The 17,712-nt window shown below is 39.3% G+C and overlaps 1 protein-coding gene across 1 annotated transcript in view; it reads right to left on the bottom strand.

Annotated features, from left to right (window-relative positions):
- The window catches only part of EXD2 (exonuclease 3'-5' domain containing 2), an 88,515-nt gene that overhangs the window by 62,051 nt on the left and 8,752 nt on the right, over positions 1 to 17,712 (bottom strand). The window contains exons 2-3 of the mRNA XM_045448112.1: positions 8,754 to 8,921; positions 4,398 to 4,457 (exon numbers count right to left, since the gene is read on the bottom strand). The gene's annotated coding sequence lies outside the window, so the exon portion shown is untranslated. The remainder of the gene's footprint in view (positions 1 to 4,397; positions 4,458 to 8,753; positions 8,922 to 17,712) is intronic.

Raw genomic sequence — 17,712 nt, 5'->3', positions numbered from 1 at the left:
TGTATCCATGTTTGCAAGAAGAAAAGCAAATGTTATGTGTGGGCCTTCTGAAGCTGGAGGGTAAAAGTGGATTCCTGACATCTAAGTCAGAAACACAGACACAGACACACACACACACACACACACACACACACACAAACACACAAACACACACAAAGAGAATGCCAGTTTAAGATGATGGAGTGAGCCACACGTAACTCTACTTCCTACTGAAATCTCTCTTTGAAAACAAGGGGCGCCCGGGTGGCTCAGTCGGTTAAGTGTCCAACTTCAGCTCAAGTCATGATCTCATGGTTCATGGGTTCAAGCCCCGCATCGGGCTCTGTGCTGACAGCTCAGAGCCTGGACCCTGCTTGGGATTCTGTGTCTCCCTCTCTCTCTCTGCTCCTCCGCAGCTCGTGCTCTCTCTTTCTCTCAAAAATAAATAAATATTTAAAAATTTAAAAAAATAAAAAAATAAGTAAAAACGGGGAAAAAACAAAACTTAAAGGTAAAAAAGATATAGAAGAAGCAGACGACCAAAATGAGAGTAAATCTAGCAGAGAGTTGGCCACCATCACTCGCATTTGGCAAAGACTCAAAGGCAGGCAGACAAGTGGGAAACTTTTATAATGAAAACAGGGGCAGCTTCAGATATGGTTGGCGGCCATTGTAATGGGGAAACTGGAGATGGGCTGACTAGAAGCCAGGCTTCTTATGTGATTGGTTTGGCTTTCTCTGGTTGGTCCTGTGTTGGAAGTAGGGGCAAAATATAAAGAAGCAGACCCATCAACAAGCTCTAACCATTCTGGGCTGTTTGACTCAGAAGCTGTGGTTTGGCTTCCTAGGCTGGTGGTTGCTGTAGAAGTCATGGGTCAGAGTTCTACTGTCATATGAGACCTGGCTATTTTCTGTTTGTATAGTCAGTCTCTTAGAGAACAGGAGATAAAATCACTAACATTTTGGAAGCTGGAAAGCAGACGGATAGTGGGAACTGACTTAGCAGACTCTTCTTCATCTATCAAAAGACAGGCCAAAAGCAAGCCTGGTTTGCCCTACAAAACCACCAAAAGCCTCAAGAATTGAAAGCACCAGGTACCTCAAGAAGCAGGGGTAAAGTTGGGACGAAAAGCAGAATAACTGGTTAAAAGTCTATTTCAGAAGCAGTTGGACCACCTGATTTCCTTCCTAGCTGCCAACCCTGCAGAAGGTTTAGGATTGATTCCCTGGAGACAATAAAGTAGAAGATACCTTGTCTAGTTAAGAATCAGGGTGCCATACTAGGGAACCTGGGAACTAGGGAACCTGGGTGGCACAGTCAGTTGAGCATCCGACTCTTGATTTGAGCTCAGGTCATGACTTCCTGGTTCATGAGATCGAGCCCCACATCAGGCTCTGCACTGACAGTGTGGAACCTGCTTGGGATTCTCTGTCTCCCCCTCTCTCTCTCTGCCCCTACCCTGCTTGCTCTTTTCCTCAAAATAAAAAGATAAACTTAAAAAAAAATTAACAACAACAAAAAGAATGGGGTGTCATACTAAAAACATGAGGATTCAGTGAAAATTACTTACTTTCATACTTTCAAGATTCCTGCCTCACTTTCCCACATCAGCAGCCAACGTTAGAAGCCAAGTGTATACGAAAAATTTACAGATAATTTTGTTATGAGCATACATTAAACTTTCTTTAGTATCTTACAACAACGAAGAAGGCCAATAGTAGGATACTTCTAAATGGGCGAAAAGATTATCGGGAAATAGAAAACTGCATTGTTCTAAGCATACCCTTCCCACTTATCAGATTCTATGGGGTTTCTGCCTTCTATAGTTTTTGAGCTGTTTTACACTGCTGAAGAGATATATGTTAATTTGTAGAAAGCTGATAATAATGCAAATAATTATTGTCTTTAGATGTGCAAATAAATGCTGTTAGGTGAAGCTTCTATTGACAACCCCACTCCCCCACACCTCTTAATAAGCCAGCTTTGTGTGTATTGAGAAAATGTATGTCAACGTTTTTGATAGGCTTAGATATTTGGTCTTTGGGTTTTCCTTTGAACTGATTGTAACATCTTTTCCAGATCCTTCATTAAATAATGAGTTAAGTCAAATCTTTGACATGTATTTATTTCATAACTGCATCTGATTCATAATTTTCTTTTCTTTTCTTTTTTCTTTTCTTTTTTTTTTTTTTTTTTACTATTATCCTTTAAGAAGTCCAATTCAGTGGGAATGCAAACTGATGCAGCCACTCTGGAAAACCATATGGAGGTTCCTAAAAAAATTAAAAATAGAACTACCCTATGACCCAGATATTGCACTACTAGGTATTTATCCAAAGGATACAGGTATGCTGTTTCGAAGGGGCACACCCCCCCCAATGTTTATAGAAATGCTATCGACAATAGCCAAAGTATGAAAAGAGCCCAAATGTCCATTGGTGGATGAATGGATAAAGAAGATGTGGTCTATATATACAATGGAATATTATTCGGCATTTAGAAAGAATGAAATCTTGCCATTTGCAACAACATGGATGGAACTAGAGTGTATTATGGAAATTAGTCACAGAATGACTTCACTCATATGTGGAATTTAAGATACAAAACAGATGAACAAAAGGGAAGAAAAGCAAAAATAATATAAAAACAGGGAGGGGACAAAACATAAGAGAACAAACTGAGGGTTGCTGGAGGGTTGTGGGTGGGGGATGGGCTAAATGGGCAAGGGGCATTGAGGAGGACACTTGTTGGGATGAGCACTGGGTGTTATGTGTAGGGGATGAATCACTGGATTCTACTTCTGAAATCATTATTGCACTATATGCTAACTAACTTGGATGTAAATTTAAAAAAATAATAAACATGTAAATAAATAGAAAGAAAAAGAAAGAAAGAAAGAAAGAAAGAAAGGAAAGAAAGAAAGAAAGAAAGAAAGAAAGAAAGAAAGAAAGAAAGAAAGAAAGAAAAGAATCCAGTTCAGGGGTGCCTGGGTAGCTCAGTCAGTTAAGCATCCAACTTCAGCTCAGGTCATGATCCCACGGTTTGTGAATTCGAGCTCTGCATTGGGCTCTGTACTGACAGCTCAGAGCCTGGAGCCTGTTTCAGATTCTCAGTCTCCCTCTCTCTCTGCCCCTCCCCTGCTCACACTCTGTCTCTGTCAAAAAATAAATAAACATTAAAAAAAAAGAGAAGTCCAATTCAAAGATTTATTTTTGGTAGGGATATTTGGGAGGAAAAGAGATTGGTTAGAAAAATCATTTTAGGGATGGCTGGCTGTTTCCAGTCCATGGAGCATGCAACTCTTAATCTCTGGGTTGTGAGTTCAAGCCCCACACTGGGTGTAGAGATTATTTAAAAATAAAATCTTTCGAAAGAAAGAAAGAAAAGAAAGAATGAGGAAGAGAGAAAGAGAGAAGGAAGGAAAGAAAGAAAAAGAAAAAAAGAAAAAATCACTTTAGATTAGTTACAAGAAAAAAAAGAATATTTGGTGAAATTCACTACACTCTGAACTGAAAGGTGACTGGGTGCATAACTGGCTTCTTGGAAGTTTTAATCCCTTTAGTTTTATTAGGATTTTGTGTAGGCATTTTATCAGAAATTCTCATTTCTCCCTCGAAGGCAGACGTAAATTACAACATGAAAAAAATGCATTCTGGTTCTAGTTTGAATTTTTTTTTACACGATAATGTTTTCTGAATCTCCAGTCAAAAGCTCTCTCTAGGGGCGCCTGGGTGGCGCAGTCGGTTAAGCGTCCGACTTCAGCCAGGTCACGATCTCGCGGTCCGGGAGTTCGAGCCCCGCATCGGGCTCTGTGCTGACAGCTAGCTCAGAGCCTGGAGCCTGTTTCCGATTCTGTGTCTCCCTCTCTCTCTGCCCCTCCCCCGTTCATGCTCTGTCTCTCTCTCTGTCCCAAAAATAAATAAACGTTGAAAAAAAAAAAAAAAAAAAAAAAAAAAAAAGCTCTCTCTAAATACCTACTCCCAGTGCTACTCAAAGCAATGAAAAAGGGACCTTGCTCCAAAATGTAAATCACCATACTGTTTCCTTCACTGAAAAATTCTTCCTACAAAACTGTGCTTGCTGACATAGATACTTCACATTCTGGAACAAACTTTTATCTTATTGAGGACTGATAAAAGCCAATTGCAGAGTACCTAGCTGGCTCAGTCAGTAGAGCATGTGACTCTTGATCTCAGAGTCATGAGTTCCAGCTCCACATTGGGAGTAGAGTCTACTTTAAAAATAAATAAAAATGCATTTAAAAAAACCCCCCAAATTGCAGAAAGTGAAATGTTTTCCAGCTTTAAAAAGGAATTAAATTATAATACATGCTACAACAGGAGTGAACCTTGAAGGTATTTATGCTGAGTGAAATAAGCCAGACACAAAAGGACAAATAATGCATGATACCACTTACATGAGGTTGCTAGAAGAGTCAAATTCATAGAGACTAGAGTGGAATAGTGGTGACCAGGAGCTGGGGGGAGAGAGGAATGGGAAGTTACTGTTTATTGGGCACGGAGTTTCAGTTTGGGATGATGGAAAAAATCTGGAGATGGATGGTGGTAATAGTTACAAAACAATGTAAATATACTTAATGCCATGGAATTGTACATTAAAAAATGGTTAAAATGGTAAATTTTAAATTATATATGTATATGTATATATATATATATTTTTTTTTTTTACCACAGTTGTAAAATGATTAAAGTGATAGATTTTAAGTTATACATACTTTACTGCAATTTTTTTTTGTTTACATTACAGACCAGCTAGTCCAAAGACTACACTTAGAATTGTACTATATTAGACTCCAGGCTTCTCAAACTAAATTTATCAACCCCAGCAGATCTTTTCACGTGCCGCAAACTAGCTCCTTTCTAACTCTCAACTCCACATTTATTCTACCTTTCTCCACTATTCATTCAGTTACGAACACTAGAAATCGGTGAAATGTCCTAGACTCCTGCCTCCCCTTCATCTTTTTGTATATAATTTGAGCAATGATTGTCTAACTGTACTGGTAATAAAGAAGCTGTTCCTCAGCTTCAAGCCGTTTATGCTTAGTTTTGTGGTGCTGAGGCTGGGTCTTTGCGTTTCACACTTTTCCTTCACCAGACTGGCTCTCTGTTAGCTCCTGCCAATAGTCAATAGTGGGAGATGAGAGGCAGGAAGAAGGGAGAAGGGACTGCTGCTCCTTCCTGTTCGCTTTTTGTTTCTATCCAGTCACATGCCAGCAGCAGTCCTGGACTCCTTTCCATACTCCCAGAACTAGCCTTATCACATTCCTCAGAGGGACCAGTACCAGCTAGGCAGCAACCCCCTCAGAGGTCTGAGTCACAAAGAGGCCCACCGCTGAGCTACTGAGCTACCAGTATAAGTCAGGTAGCGTGTTTTTAAGGTCTGGGTTCCAGCTCCCGAGGGCCCCTCCTTCAAGTGTTTAATCCCAACGATCCCAACCTTGACTCTTTATTTCCCCATCTACTTCTTGCAGTTACTACTTCTTAGTCCCACTTTCTCTTTTCAATTCTCCAATGCCTATAATATCTCCAATAACTGTTTATATGAATTTTCTTAGTTAAGGTAACTGCTGTAGTTTGTTGAACACTGACTAATACAGAAAATGGTCCCAAGAATAGTTCTAGGAGGCTGACTTTCAGCTATAGGATTTGGGGTTGATTTGTTTATATCCTGAAATTCAAATGCAATGTTGAGCAAGTTGTCAGTGGGAAATGGGATGTAGTGGCATCATAAATGATCAACTTATCACCTTTAGTCATTTGTGTTGGAGTGCCCACTAAAGCAAACGCTTTGAAGTCACGTATGACTGTTTGATGGTAATGTAGACAGTAACAACTCTATGTTGGGAGTGGCTTCATTTGCTCCCCACAAAGAACTCATATAAGAATTGGAAAAGGTCGGGGCGCCTGGGTGGCTCAGTCGGTTAAGCGTCCGACTTCAGCCAGGTCACGATCTCATGGTCCGTGAGTTCGAGCCCCGTGTCGGGCTCTGGGTTGATGGCTCAGAGCCTGGAGCCTGCTTCCCATTCTGTGTCTCCCTCTCTCTCTGCCCCTTCCCCGTTCATGCTCTGTCTCTCTCTGTCTCAAAAATAAATAAACGTTAAAAAAAAAAATTAAAAAAAGAAAAAAAGAAGAAATGGAAAAGGTCAAGTCATTAAACATTCAGTTCAAGTGACAGAGAAAGCTTCTTTGGCAGTCCTAAAGAATCGCTTATTTTTTATACTTACAAACTAATATTGCTGAAAATCAAACATAGAATTTAATTGTGCAGATTTCAGAATTACAACATAAGTTGACTTCATAGCCATGCCAGAACTCTCTAGTGAAAGATCAGGCAATGATGGGGAAGGGGATGACACTGAAACTGGAATGATGACATCTGGGTTGGTGCCCAAAGAGTAACTTTACACTGAAGAAATCTGACAAAACTACCTTAGCCACATTATCAAGGCTATAAGTCTTATGTATGGACTGCCTAAAAAAACTAGGACTGCCATAACAAAATGCCACAGACTGGGTGGCTTCAAGAACAGAAATTTATTTCTCATAGTTCTAGAGGCTGAGAAATCCCAGACCAAGGTGATGCTAATTCTGTTTCTGTTGAAAACTCTTTTCCTAGCTTGTAGATGGCCCATTTCTCACCATGTCCTCAGGTGATGGAGGGTGAGGGAGATCTCTGGTGTCTCTTGTATAAGGACACTAATCCTATTGGATCAAGTCCCCACCCTTACTACTTCATTTAATCTTAATTACAGCCTAACGGCCCTATCTCCAAATAGGGTCAAATTGGGGCCTAGGGCTCAACATATGAATTTGTGGGGCTAAGGAAGGACACAATCCAGTCCATAGCAATATCCTTGATATAATTTGATGAAAATGGCACTCTGTGGCCTTCCTCCCAAAACACATAGCCCCAGGCTTTTTTGCTTCTGTCCCTCATCTCTCTCTCTCTCTCTCTTTTTTAAGAATCTCTACACCTAACTGTGGGTCTTGAACTCATGACCTTGAGGTCAAGAGTCAGATGTCCTACCAACTAAGCCAGCCAGGCAACCCCAGTCTAATCATGAGATAAACATCAGACAAATCCCTATTGAGTGACAAAATACTTGATTAGTACTCTTCAAAACTGTCAAGGTCATCAAAGACAAGGAAAAGTCCCAGCCAAGAGGAACCTAAGGAGACATGTCAACTAAATGTAAAGTGGTATCCCTGATAAGATCCTAGAACACAAAAAGGATTATCGGGTAAAAGTTAAAGTAATCTAAATGAAGTATGGGCTTTAATTAATAACAATGTAATGATATGGGTTCATTAATTATACAAAGGTACCATACTAAGATAAGATGTTAATAATAGGGGAAGTTGGGCAGGGGATATATGGGAACTCTTTATTCTATCTTCACAAGTTTTTTATAAATCTAAAATATTCTAAAATGAAAAGCTTATTTAACAGGTAAAAATAAAAAAAAACCAATGTAGGCACAATTATCATAAGAAGTAGCAGAAATGAAATGGTGTTCAGAAAGTTTTGATATGTAAGAATCTTTGGCAGTGGGTGATTGATCTTGGTGTCCTAAGTTAAATGGATAGCTTAATAAAATGTTATTGGAATTACCCACTTATGGTATTTCTAGTAAGACCCTGTGCTGGACGAGACATAAACTCTGGACAAAACACACCATAAAGACACCTCCCTGAAGGCACTGGAGAGTGAACAAAAGCAGGTAGATTCTGACAGGGAGTCAACACTTACAAGTAATGACATGAGGTGAATTTTCTTTTATAGTCTTTAACCTGACAATCCAACCAGGTAGAAAACCATCAAAGACATATAAGAACTGAACAACACGATTAACTACTTTGTCCTAATTGACATTAATAGAACTCAATGCCCAACAACTATACACATTCTTTTCAAGGGCAAATGGCATATTCATCAGGATAGACTATATGTGAAGCCAAAGAACAAGTACTGATAAATTTTTAAACATTGACAATTTAAAAGAAAGTTTCTCTGACACTGGGATTAGTTATAAATAACAAGATTCTAAGAAAACTAAAAATATTTGGAAATCAGTATACATACTTCTAAATAATCCACAAGTCAAAAAATAAAGAGAAATTAGAAGATATTTGTAGGGGCGCCTGGGTGGCTTAGTCGGTTAAGCGTCTGACTTAGACTCAGGTCATGATCTCACAGTTGGTGAGTTTGAGCCCCATGTGGGGCTCTGTGCTGACAGCTCGGAGCCTGGAGCCTGCTTCAGATTCTGTGTCTCCTTCTCTCTCTGCCCCTCCCCCATGCATACTCTGTCTCTTTCTCTCTCTCAAAAATGAATTAACATTAAAAAATTAAAAAAAAATTTTTAAAGATGATATTTTTAAATGGATGTTAACGAAAACATTTTGATATTTATGGGATACAGATAAAGCAGTGCTTCCAGGGAAATTTATAGCTTTAAATGTTTATATATTAAAAGAAGATCTAAAATCAACAATCCACATTTTCACCTTAAGGAATTAGAAAATAAGAGCAAATTAAGCCCAATGGAAATAGAAGGAAATAATCAAGATAAAAGCAGAAATCAACAAAATAGAAAATAGACAAAAATAGCAATAAACAATGCAAACAAAAGCTTGCTTTTTTGAATTAATAAAACCCACAAGCCTCCAGTCAGAATGATCAAGAAAAGATAAAAACTATTTGAGGAACTGAAAGTTGATTTAACATTTGAAAATCAACCAATGTAAGTTACCTGTGTCATGCCTGGTTTTCAGATACTTCTGCACCCAATTGGAGATACTGCTGTAGCATTACAACCCTCAACTGGAAAATCCTCGAAAGATAGTGGTGAAGCAAAATCCTCTCAGTGGGTAGATCTCCAAAAAATACATTTGGTTGTCCACTCTATCTGGATGGTGAACTGGCCACAAGAACAGATATATACTGATTAATTAACTGGTAGTTGCTAATGATTTCATTGCACGCTTAGGAGAGAATAGGGGCCTTTGAAGATAATTAGAAAGAAGGTGTGGGGAAGAGGTATGTGAATGGACCTTTCCAATGGGCAAGCTGTAACGATATTTGAGTTCAATAAAAATGCTCTCAAAAGGTCATCTATTGCAGGGCAGGCTCTCAATCAGACGGACAAGAGGACACATAGTATAAATGTCACTCTACCTTTTTCCAGACATAGCAGTGTTTGTTCAAGGAGCTCAAGTACAACATGGCCATGTTACAGGGATAAAGACTATGCATGGATTCAACAACATCAGCTTCCCCTTAATAAGTCTGACCTGGCTAAGCCCCTAGGAAGCCTCACATACTTGCAATAAAGACTTAGGCTAGACCCCAGTATGACATTCCCTGGGGCAGCAGTCAGCCAATTAGTAGCAAATTGATTACACTGGACTCCTTATATCACAGAGGTAACAGCAATCTGTCCTTACTGAAATAGATGTATATTATGGGTATGGATTGTATCTTCCCTGCTCATATGGTACTTCGGCCAGCACCACCATCATCCATGGATTTAAACAGAATGCCGTATTTACTATAATGGTGTTTTATATGGCATTGCTTCTAATCAGGAAACACATTTCACCAAAAAAGAAGCATGGTAATGGGCTCTTGTCTATGGAATTCATTGATCTTTCCACATACCCCATTATCCAGAAGCAGCTAGTCTGATGGAATGTCCGAACAACCTAGTGATGGCTTGGTTTCAATGCCAATATCAGTGCGGAGAGGACATCTTGAAAGATTGGGATTATCTTCCAAAATTAACACATCCTTCAATGTATAATGCTGTCTCTTCTATAGCCAGAATGAACAGATCCACAAATCAAAGGTGGGAAATAGAAGTGGCTTTTCCCATTCTTACACCTAATAATCTACTTCCAGAATTTTTACTTCCCATTTCTTCAACTTTGAGTTCTGTTGGTTTGGAAGCCTCAGTTCCAACAGGGAAATGCTTCTACCACAAACACAATAATAGTTCCATTGAATGGGAAGTTGAGATGTCATCTAGCCATTTTGGGCTCTTCATGCCATGGGACCAACAGCCAAAAATGGATTACTCACTGAGTGAGATGACTGATCCTAAATACCAAGGGGGAACTGGGTCTCTGCTACATAATAGGGACAGTTTCCCAAGAGTTTCTCTGAAATCCAGGGGATTTTCTGAGCACTTCCACATCTAATAGGAAAGACTGATGGGAAATTAAAGCAGTCAGAAAAAAGTAGGACCCTGAGAGAGATTCAGGAATGAAAGTTTGGTTCACCCCACCAGATAAAAACCCAAAGGTTCTAGTGGAGGGCAAAGGAAATAATCAATGGATAGTGGAAGACAACAGTTATAAATGTCAACTAGGACCTGTGACCACTTACATAAATGAGCACAATAACAGCAATGCCTATTTTCTTGTAACTTTTTCTGTGTGTACATAAAAAGAATCTCTCTCCTGATTCCTCTTGATTTATATAAGGATTGCTGGTTGCTGTTAACTTTACAATTTAGTCTTTTGGTTTAGTATATTCAGATAGGACCTTGACTGAATGTGAGTAGTACTTAACATCACTTATATATGGATACTGTTAACTATAACTGAATGGCAAGCATTCTCCTGACTCAGGACATTTGTAGATGCTATTTCCTTTTCTTTGAATGTTCTTCTCCTACATATTCATAAAGGCTTCTCTTTCACCTTCTTTTAATCTTTATTCAATGTCACTTTTCCCAGATATGCTTTCTCTGACCACTCTATTTAAAACTCAAAGTACTTGGGATGCCTGAGTGGCTCAGTTGGTTCAGTGTCCAACTTCGGCTCACGTCATGATCTCACAGTTCGTGAGTTTGAGCCCTAAGTCAGGCTCTGTGGTGACACCTTGGAGCCTGGAGCCTGGAGCCTGCTTCAGACTCTGTGTGTGTGTCTCTCTCTGCCATTCCCCCACTTGCGCTCTGCTTCTCTCTCTCTCTGTCTCAAAAATAAACAACAAAAAAATTTAAATTCAAAGTACTTATCACCATCTAAAATATCATATATTTACTTGTTTACCTCACTGACTTTCTGTTTCCCACTCCAGCTTGTTAACTGCTATATCTTTAGTGCATAGAACAGTGTAGACACTCAAGAAATATTTGTTGACTATGGAACATTGTTATGCAGTTTAAAATAGTGAAGTAGATCTATAAATACTAAATAAGCTATTATTTATAGTGTCCTTTCAGAAATAAAGGAAGAGCATAAATGTGGATTTTAGCTTATTACCTAAGTTAAAAAATTTTTTTTCCATTTTTTCAGTGTTGGGAGACACTTGGACATGGTTTCCAACTTAGGGGAAAAGGCCAGTAGCATGGAATAGATTAATACATACGAAAAAGCGGATAATTGATGGAACAAGGTCCCTGAGGAGATAATATGAGATGGTTGCAGAGCACAGTGAAAGCATTGTGCTTGGATAAGAGGAGTTTTGTGATAAGGAGCCTTAAAATTAAAGGAGTTCTCAACTGACGGCCTCCATGATCCTCATAAATGGAGGATAGAGGTCAAGGCTAAGGGCAAGGGTTTGGGGAATGTGATTAATTTGTGAGGGTTTAAGAAAGGTATTGTGGTTATATTAACAAAATTATTTTATTTAATCCTCACATCAACCCCCATGAGGTATTATCTCCACTTCACAATATTATTCTATTTTATAAATGTAAAAACAGAAGGACTGCGATTATGTACTATGCACAGGACTGCAGAGCTGATGAATGATGGAGCCCTTTTAGTAAACTCTAACCCAGGCTTCTCTTGACTTCAGTTTACTGCAGCCTGTCTAGGCCTCATGTTCCTCAGCAATAATGTGGAAATGGTCCCAAGCTACCCCATCCTCTAAAGTAATTGTCCCCAGAGTGGAGTAGGATGGGCACATCCAGGGTGTACATGATGGTCCATCAGAATGTTAAAAGAAAATGTTAGATTTCTATTCACATTTTAAATCTAAAAAAAAAATTTAAGAAATTCAGGTTTGCTACTATTCAATATACAGATGGACACTGGTATCCTTATTTGGTCTGGATGCCAGCTGGTTGTGAGTCATTTTGGAATCTTGAGGGAGTGATAGGAGTTCCACAGTGCAGATGGACTGATAGTGGTGCTCGCCCATCTTACATTTTTTGTGCTTATGAGATGACATCAGTGTGTTCATTTTTGTAGAAACAAGATTTAAATAGCGGAATCTTTATAATACAGTGGTCTATGATGGAATGGGGACTGATGACAAAGGTATTTGGCTTCACTCAGAGATTTGCTAGGCATTTCTGGTCAAAGTATTAAAATAGTTGTCAGAACCTATAAATACCTGACTTTTCTTTCACAAAAAGAAACATTCTGGGGTGCCTGGGTGGCTCAGTTGGTTGAGCGTCCGACTCTTGATTTTGGCTCAGGTTGTGATCCCAGGGTTGTGGGACTGAGCTCCGAATGAGTCTCTGTGCTGAGCACGGAGCCGCCTTGGGATTCCCTCTCTCCATCTGTCCCCGTCCCCTGCTCCTGCTCTCTCTCTCTCTAGCTGAAAAAACCAAACAAACAAACAAACAAACAAACAAGACATTCAAATTTTGCTGACTTTTTCAACAAGGTGGCTGTGAGTAGTATGCTATTTTATAAATACAAAAAACCCCCCATGTTTTGAAACTGTTCCTTCAAGCTAAAGTCCATAGTGTAATGAATGAGAAAACAATTGCTTTTTGAAAGCTACTATAGGGGCACCTGGGTGGCGCAGTCGGTTAAGCGTCCGACTTCAGCCAGGTCACGATCTCGCGGTCTGTGAGTTCGAGCCCCGCGTCGGGCTCTGGGCTAATGGCTCAGAGCCTGGAGCCTGTTTCCGATTCTGTGTCTCCCTCTCTCTCTGCCCCTCCCCCGTTCATGCTCTGTCTCTCTCTGTCCCAAAAATAAATAAACGTTGAAAAAAAAAATTAAAAAAAAAAAGAAAGCTACTATAAATATTTTGAAAAGTGATATTAAGAAGCGTTTTGGTGGGTTTTTTGCCAAAAAACAGAAAAAAATTGTTATTTTTAAGTAAGCTCTATGCCCAATATAGGGTGTAAACTCAGGACCCCAAGATCAAGAGTCACATGTTCTATGGACTGAGCCACCCAGGCGTCTTGTTGGAAGTATGTCACTTATAAAAATGCTCATATTTGCACACATAAATCTTTGGAAATACTTTTCTGCTGTGTTTAAGAATCTTCCAAATAAAATAGAGATCCAGTGGATTTTAAATATATTTAGTAAAAATATAACATCTTCTGATCAATTTGCAAATGCAGCTGATTGATATCCTGGAAAATAAAAACTAGCTGGACTTGAATAAAATTGAATGGGACTTAAAAATTAGTTTCATGTTCCAGGTACTTGGGTGGCTCAGTTGGTTAGGTGTCTGACTCTAGGTTTTGGTTCAGGTCATGATTTCAAGGTTCGTGGGTTCCAGCCCTGCATCAGGCTCTGTGTTGACTGTGCAGAGCCTGTTTGGGATTCTCTCTCTCTCTCTCTGTCTCTCTCTGCCCCTCCCCTACTCACCCTCTCCGTCTCTCACAATAAATAAACATTAAAAAAATTTTTTTACTTTCATGTTTGAGTAAATCCAGCTAAATATTTTTCCCATGTTTGAATAAGTCCAGCTAAATATTTTTCCATTTGGATCCTTTATATCTTTGTGAGTTTCATTTCCATTAAAACCAAGTAATAGATAATAGGTACAAACTTTGAAAATATTATTATAGTATATTAAACCATCATTTCAAAAATGAATTAAAATCAAATTGAGTTTACTTTAAAAACAAGGTCGTGGAAGCAAAAAGGTAATAAACAGTTTTATATTTTAAAATATTATGTTTCTTTCATCTTCATCTTATCCTTTAATTTTTAAATTTTAAAACATTTTTATGATTTAAAAATGTCCACGACAAATTAGGGCATTATTACACACATACAATGTATTGATAATGTGGGTTCATGTTATAACATGTTGAGAGTTTGTGATAATAAAAAATTTGGAGATCATTTATTCAAGTACCAGGTTTTTCAAGCTGAGCACTACTGACAATTTGGGCTGGAAAATTCTTTTTGTGGGGACTTTCCTGTACATTGTAAGTTATTTAACAGCGTCCTGGCTTCAACCTACTAAATACCAAATACCAATAGTACTCCCCGCACAATCGGTTGTGACAATCTAAAACTCCCCCAAACAGTGACAAGAATCCCCTTAGGGTAGGGTTGTCAGATTTAGCAAAACAAAACAAAACAAAACAAAAGCAAAAACCAAAACAAAAGGAGGTACTTATTTTTTTTAATCCTATTCTCTATTTATTGGAAATCCAAATTTAACTGGGTTCCTGTGTTTTATGCAACAACCTAAGGGAAGAGGGCAAACCCACTCTTGCATTGGGAACCACAGGTGGAAAGTCTTATGTTACTTATGTTATGTCTTATTACTTACTTATGTCTTATTGTGTTACTTATTATGTTACTCTACATCCTTGCCTCTTTCCCAACCTCATCCTACCTTCCAAACCCTTCCACTATGCTCTCCGGAACTAATTATCCATAACCTGTAAAAGTCCCTGTGTTGTCAAGCTTTCTCTTCCATTTATCTTTATTAAAATCCGGCTGACTCTCAGTCAGTCAGATATTCCTGTTGCCCCACCCAAATGGTGCTGTTTATAGACAGAATTTGATATAAGCAAAAACTATAACCGGTGTTTCCAATGGAAAACTATGCACTCTTCAGGTTATCTGATTCTAGCCTTGTATTGCTTAAAATTTTTTAAATATGTTTATTTATTTCTGAGAAAGAAAGAGAGAGACAACACAAATTTGGGAGGGGCAGAGAGAGAGGGAGACAACAGAATCTAAAGCAGACTCCAGGCTCTGAGCTGTCAGCATAGAGTCCAACTTGGGGGTCGACCCACGAACCTCAAGATCATGACCTGAGCTGAAGTCAGACACTTAACTGCCTGAGCCATCCAGGTGCCCCTAGCTTTTTGTTGCTTTTGAGGTATTTTACAACTCTGTAAACTGTAGAGAACTAATAGTAATGCATAATAATTCTTGTCTATAGACATGAAATAAATTCTGTCCAGTGGAAATTTAGTGGACTAGCCTCCTCCAATATGGGTAGAAGTCAATTTTGCTTTCTTTTCAAGTTCATTTCAATTTTCCTGACCTATAAATGTGGATTCACCTTTGGACATCTCACTGGTTAACTTATTAATAGTGGTTAAAACCTTTAACACATTTCATTTTATATCTGTATAAGTCATGATTTTAATTTTTTTAAAGATTTCTTTTCTTTTGAGAGAGAGAGAGCACACTTGAGCAGAGGAGAGGGGCAGAGGGAGAAAGAGAGAATCCCAAGAAGGCTCTATCTTCAGGGCAGAATCCAACTTGGGACTTGATCCCATGACTCTGGGTCATGACCTGAGCTGAAATCCAGAATCAGACACTCAACTGACTGAGCCACCCAGGTATCCCATGATTTTAATTTTTTTACAGTTTTTAAAAATTTTCCTTTAACAGAGGTGGGATTGTTGTTGTTTTGCTTCTTATTGCTATATTCTGGCTATTATTCTTACACTTTGCTTAAAAAGAAAAAGAACAGCCAGCTTCTCTGAGGCCCATGCCACTCACCTGCTTAATTCTTTTTCTCTTCTCCTTATCTGCTGTATTCATGTAACTCCCCCTTCAGTCAAGCAAAGACTTTGGCCAATTATTTCCCTCTACCATAAGCCCTGTCATTATCCTGGGTGACTTCAACAATCAACAAGATGATCTGTCCACTAGGGTCTTGGCCACTCATTTCTTTGATCTCAATATCCTTTTCCTTGACTTCACAGGAGTCACCTACTCCTTCCATCACCCTTTGGACCCTGTCATCATAACTGTGTCAGTTTCAGAATCACTAATTCAAACATCTTCCAAATTGTCTGTTAACTACTCCTACAGCTTTTTTCAACCTCATTGGCACCTTCATTCATTCACCCTCATCAGCTTTCTTTCAATCCCTTTCTTGTTCTCCCTCCTTCACTTTTTTTTATTAAAAAAAAATTTTTAACGTTTATTTATTATTGAGAGACAGAGTGTGAACAGGGGAGGGGCAGAGAGAGAGGGAGACACAGAATCCGAAGCAGGCTCCAGGCTCTGAGCTGTCAGCACAGAGCCTGACACGGGGCTTGAACTCACAAACCTCAAGATCATGACCTGAGCCGAAGTCAGACGCTTAACCGACTGAGCCACCCAGGTGCCCCTCCCTCCTTCACTTTTAAAGTTTATTTATTTGAGAGAGAGAGAGAGAGACAGAGACAGAGACAGAGACAGAGAGACAGAGAGAGAGAGAGGGGCCTGTGGGGGCTGGGCTGGAACCCATGAACCATGAGATCATGACCTGAACAGAAATCAAGAGTCGGATGCTCAATGGATTGAGCCACTCAAGCGCCCCTCTTATTCTCCCACCTGATCTAGGTTAGATTCCATAATCTATAATTTCACTGTTTTGTCAACCTAAACAACCCTAAACTCCATTGTTCCTCTTTTTTTTTTCTTTTTTCGGTTCATCTACCTGGAAAATCCCAAACCTAAATGAACTGTTTTCTTTATGGCCCTGGTTATGGGCAGTTTATATACTGCTTATTGGTTCCAGAGAATGTCCAAATGAGCCCTAAACATCATTCGGGTTGGGTCATCTTGCTCTCCTGTTTTCTGTTAATTCAATCATTTCCTCTCTCATCAAACTTTGGTTCCCCCCTTCTTGCCCTATATTCTCAGTAGATGACCGTCTTCCTTGACAGAAAAAAGTAGAAACTATCACATGGGCACTCCCCATCTTCTTCCTATAATCTTATAATCCTACCTTCACCTGTACCCATCCTGTCTTCTCTCTCTCCTACATCAGTGAAGGAGCAGTCCTTCCTTCTAACTAGGGCCAAATTCTTTTCCTGTGCTTTGTATCTCTTCTGCCCTGCTTCCTCAGAACTCCTCCTTGTAGACTGCACAGTCTGGTTTCATCTGTGTATCTTTTTCAATTTTTCCCTCTGAACAGGGTCCTTCACAATGTTTTTTAAACATTCTCAACCTTTTTTTTTTCCCCATTAAAAAACAAAGGGGGCACCTGGGTGGCTCAGTTGGTTGGGCGTTGGACTTCAGCTCAGGTCATGATCTCACTGCTTCTGGGTAGAAGCCCTGCATTGAGCTCTGTGCTGACAGCTCAGAGCCTGGAGTCTGCTTCAGATTCTGTCTCTCCCTCTCTCTCTGTCTCTCCCCAACTTGCACTCTGTCTCTGTCAAAAATAAATAAACATTTAAAACAACAACGACGACGACGACAACAACAACAACAATAACAAAACCTTCCTGGATCCTAATTTCCTTTCTAGTTTCTCATCTAACTGCCTCCATTTTCCTTCCTTCCACTCACTGTTCAGCCATTTGGGTCGCACATTATCATACCCCTGAAGGAGCTCTGATTGAGATCCTGGGTGTCTCACTAGTGAAGCATTGGTGTCAACAAATCCAACATTTTTCAGTCATCTTGTTGACTTTTCACCAACAATTGACACAATCGATCATTCTCTCCTTGAAATGCTGTTTTGTCCCAGGTTCCATAACAATACTCCTCCACTTTTTTTTTTTTATACTTCTGGCTAGTATATCCTCCTTGCAAGTATATCCTTCT

Source organism: Leopardus geoffroyi, chromosome B3 (assembly GCF_018350155.1).
Source record: "Leopardus geoffroyi isolate Oge1 chromosome B3, O.geoffroyi_Oge1_pat1.0, whole genome shotgun sequence".
NCBI classification, from domain to species: Eukaryota; Metazoa; Chordata; class Mammalia; order Carnivora; family Felidae; genus Leopardus; species Leopardus geoffroyi.
Note: the sequence above shows the minus strand (reverse complement) of the source record. Positions and strands in the feature narration are given on the sequence as shown.